Raw genomic sequence first — 4,860 nt, forward strand, 5'->3', positions numbered from 1 at the left:
TACTCATAGCTGACCTTCAAGTGGGTCTCCAGAGATGATAAATTACACAGGAGAAGATTGCCCATCTTCTACCGAGCAGCTGGTAGACTCAAAATGCCTATCTTTTGGTTTGGCAGCTCAATTCTTCACTCGTTAGGCCACCTTTTCATTGGGCAAGGAAAAAAAAATTAAATTGAAGTCATCAAAATTTAAAAGACATTATTATTGCGCACTTAGGAAAATGGGGGGGGTTTGTGATATGAAGAAAACATAGAAAACATTATTTGTATAAAAATATAATACTGATGACAGGCAAGTAGAAATTAAAATAAAAGTAAGACCATTTGCAATTGCTCCAAAGCAAATGAAGTATTGTCGTTGTTGTTAAGTGCCGTCTAGCCACAGGAGACTTATAATGACCTTATGAAGGAGAGTCCTCGCTGCTTGGGTGCCTTTCATCCTCTCTCCAGGTTCATAGGGTTTCCGGAGGCAAGCTATTATGGAAGTGGATGCCACTCCTCCTTCCACGCTTGTTTAATCGGGGAGCTCCACCCCATTCTCTGTCCCCATTGGGTAGCCAACCATTAACGCATTTGACACATCCGTGTCACAGTGTCCAGCCTCACAGCAACCACAAATGACCACGGGACGGCAACTTGTACACCGGGGCTATACGACCTAGAGGAAAGTCTGAACAAAAACAATGAAAGACTGGCCCGAGGGCCGCGGGTTAAAAGTCACCCACCTTTGTCTTGGTAGCATCGCCTTCTTTCCACTGGGCCAGCTGATCTCTCTCTCTCTCTGTCTCTCTCTCTCTGTTGATATTATTGTTAAATGCCATCGAGTCACAGGCGACTCATAGTGACCCTATGAAGGAGAGTCCTTGACGCTTGGGTGCCTTTCATCCACTCTCCAAGTTCATAGGGTTTCCGGAGGCAAGCTATTATGGAAGTGGATGCCACGCCTCCTTCCACGAGCAAATGAAATAGCTAAGAATAAATCTGACAAAGCATAAGCATTATTGTATTGTTGTTGCTAAATACGGCACAGCTTGAACAGACCAATAGCTGACCCTCGGCAGGACTACAGAGGCAGTTAATCACGTGGGTGGAGATTGCCCATCCATCTCCCAGGAAGTGGTTGGTGGCCTCAAACTATGTGCCTTTAGGATTGCAGTGCAGCTTCTTACCACTAGGCAACAGGGAGCTCTGGCGGACTAATGGTAAGAAGCTGCACTGCAATTTCAAAGGCAGGTTGTTCAAAACCACCAGGTACTCTGAGGGAGAAGGGTGAGCAATCTCCTCCCATGTGATTAACTGCCTCTGAAAATCTGCCAGAAGGTCAGCTATAGGTTGATTCTAATTTGATGGTACTCAACAACAACAACAACAACAACAACAACAACATCTTGATAACACTCTTACATAGCTTTGATATGCATTATTATGAAAATGAATATTAATGTCACTGATGAGAGAAATTCAAGACAGGATATGCTATGTTCATGAATGGTAAGTCTCAACAAAGTAAAGATATCAACTCTCTTTAAATTAACCTACAGATTTTACATAATTTCCCTCCAAATCTCAACAAGATTTTTTGTAGACATAGGCAGTCTCATTCCAAAATTTACATGGCAAGATACAGACTCTGGGAGAGTGGGTTGACTTTGATAAAGAAGATAAATTAAGAAGAACCACTTTTCTGATGTTAACTTTAAAAGATAACAACAATAATTAAACTCTAGTATTGGCAGAGGGATAAACTTATAGATCAATGAAACAGAACCCAGAAATAAATCTACACTAATAAGCCCAATTAAGCTCTATAAATGGGTAAAAACAGTTAAATCAATGGAGTGATAACTCTTACAAAAAATACAGCAAATGGATATCCATAGTAAACAAACAAGTAGCAAAAGCCCCAAACAACAACAAAAACTAACAAACTTCAACTTACACTACCAATTGATATATTTCAACAAACAGATGCTGTTTGTTCGATCTAGTTACTGGAAGACATCCATATTTATTCCTATTTTTTTTAAAAAGGTGATCCAATAGAATGTGGAAATTATTGAACAATATCACACACAGAGAAAATCTTGTTGAAGATCATTCAAAAATGACCAGAGCAGTACATCTACTAAGAACAACCAGAAATACAGGTTGAGATAAGAAGAGGCCATGCATGGCATTAGGGATTTCATAACCAATGACAAATGGATTTGGCTGAAATCAGAGAGTACCAGAGGAACTTCTATATGTTTCATTAAATATGTAAAGGCATTTGACTGTGTGGATTACAACAAATTGTGGCTAACTTTGAGAAGAGTAGGAATCTTAGAATACCTAATTATGCTTAGGCGAAACCTATAGTTGGACCAAGAAGCAGTCCTCAGAACAGAGCAAGGAAACACTGCATGGTTCAAAATCAGGAAAGGAGTGTGTCAGGGATGCGTTCTATCCCCATACCATTTAAATCATATGCAGATTAGATCATTTTGGTGACTGAGATTTGTTGTTGTTTTTTGCTATGTGCTGTCGAGTCACTTGCGACTCAGAGCGACCCTATGTACAATAACCCTAAACTCTGCTCTGTCCTGTGCCAATCTCACTGTCTCCGATACACGCATCCCAATTACCCCAGTCACTGAATCAGTGCACCTCATAGAGGGCCCTCCCCTCCTGCGCTGTCCCTCCACCCTCCCAAGTATGATGTCCCTCTCCAAGGACTGGTCCCTTCTTACAACATGTCCAAATTATGTTAGATGGAGCCTCAGAATCCTTGCCTCCAGGGAGCCACCTGGTTTAACCCTTTCCAGGATGAATCTGTTTGTTTTCCTAGCAGTCCATGGTATCCTTAATACTCTTCTCCAGCACCACAGCTCAAAGGCATCAATTCTCCTTCTATCCTCCTTGGTCATTGTCCAACTCTCTGATGCATAACAAGTGATAGCAAAGACCATGGCCTGCAATGTTATTGTTGTTGTTGTTAAGTGCCGTCAAGTCACAGGTGACTGATAGCGACCCTATGAAGGAGAGTCCTCAATGCTTGGGTGCCTTTCATCCTCTCTCCAAGTTCATAGGTTTCCGGAGGCAAGCTATTATGGAAGTGCATGCCCCTCCTCCTTCCAAGCTTGTTTTAATTGGGGCGCTCCACCCCACTCTCTGTTCTCATTGGGTAGCCAACCATTAACACATTTGACACATCAGTGTCACAGTGTTCAGCCTCACAGCAACCACAAGTTAACATTGTACGACAACTTGTACACCAGGGCTATACGACCTAGAAGAATGTCTGAACAAAAACAATGAAAGACTGCAAGGAAACACTTCATGGTTCAAATTTGGGAAGGGCGTATGCCAGGGATGTGTTCTGTCTCCATACCTTTTCAACCTGTATACAGAACAGATTATCTGGAAGACTGGGCTCTATGAGGAGAAATGTGGGGTCAAGATTGGTGGAACTGGGCTTTAGAAGGAGAAATACAGCATCAGGATTGGAGGAAGACTCATCAACATCCGTTGTCATGCAAATGACACATACAACTGAGGAGGGCCTGAAGTGCTTACTGTAGAAGGTCAAGGACTACAGTCTTCCATATAGATTGAAGTTCAACAATAACAAGACAAAGATTCTCATCACTAGGCCAATTTGTAGCACCATTGATAGATGGAGAGAAGATGGAGACTGTTAACAATTTCACCTTCCTCATTTCAACAATCAACACTTTTGGCACCAGCAGTTAGGGAATCAAAAGATTAATTATGTTAGGTAATTTTCTCTTATGGACCTCTCCAAAGTGTTGAAGAGCAATGATATCAGTGTGGAGGCTAAAGTGTGTATGATTCAAACCATAGTCATCACAATTACTTGCTATGCATGAGAGAGCTGGACAATGACTAAGGATGACAGAAGAAGAATTGAGGCCTTTGAGTTGTGGTGCTGGAGAAGAGTGTTGAACATACCATGAGCTGCCAAGAGAACAAACAGGTCTGTCCTAGAAAGGGTGAAACCAAATTGCTCTTTGGAGACAAGGATTTTGAAGTTCAGTCTCACATACTTTGGGCATTTGTCAGGAAAGAATAGTCCTTGGAGAAGGACATCATACTTTAAAGGGTGTAGGGACAGTGCAAGAAAAGACCCTAGGTGGCACAGTAACTAGGGTAATAGCGGTAGGTGTGTCAGAGACAGTGATCCTGGCTCGGGATAGGGAAGAGTTCACAGCTGTTGTACATAGGATTGCTATTAGTTGCAGGTGACTCAATGGTACATAACAACAACATGACAACACGATAACACTCTTAGAAAAAGAAATGAGAAAATCTTTGGGACCTAGATATAGGAAGAATCTTTAGAGTATATAAAAAGCATGGTCCAGAAAAGAAAACTTGATACATGAATCTCATCAAACAAAAAAATGTTTGCTCTGATTAAAACATTAAGAGAATTGCAAGATAAATTACAAACAGGAAAAGCTTCTGCTAAAATTATATATCAAACAATTAAGTTGTATCGAGAACTTCTTACAGATTTTAAAAATTAGGCAATGGAAACAAACTATCCAATTAGAAAATGAGCAAATAAAATACACAGATATTTCAACAGAGGATCTACTCACGGCAAGTAAGCATATGAAAAGATGTACAGTAAACCATTCATGGCTGTTGCGTTGATTTTGACTCAATGATCCTAAAGGAAAGAACAGAACTGTTCTGTATAATTTCCAAAGATGTACGCCTTTATGGAATTGGGTGGCATTCCCTCCCCCCTCCTTCTGGGCAGGTGGTGCATTTGAACTATCAATCTTTAAGTTAGCAAACCCATGCTTAATTCACTATGCTATCAGAATTGATGCCTTTGAGCTGTGGTGCTGGA

The sequence above is a fragment of the Elephantulus edwardii genome, unplaced genomic scaffold (genome assembly GCF_000299155.1).
Source record: "Elephantulus edwardii isolate Elephantulus edwardi_28Jun2011 unplaced genomic scaffold, EleEdw1.0 scaffold00053, whole genome shotgun sequence".
Classification (NCBI taxonomy): Eukaryota; Metazoa; Chordata; class Mammalia; order Macroscelidea; family Macroscelididae; genus Elephantulus; species Elephantulus edwardii.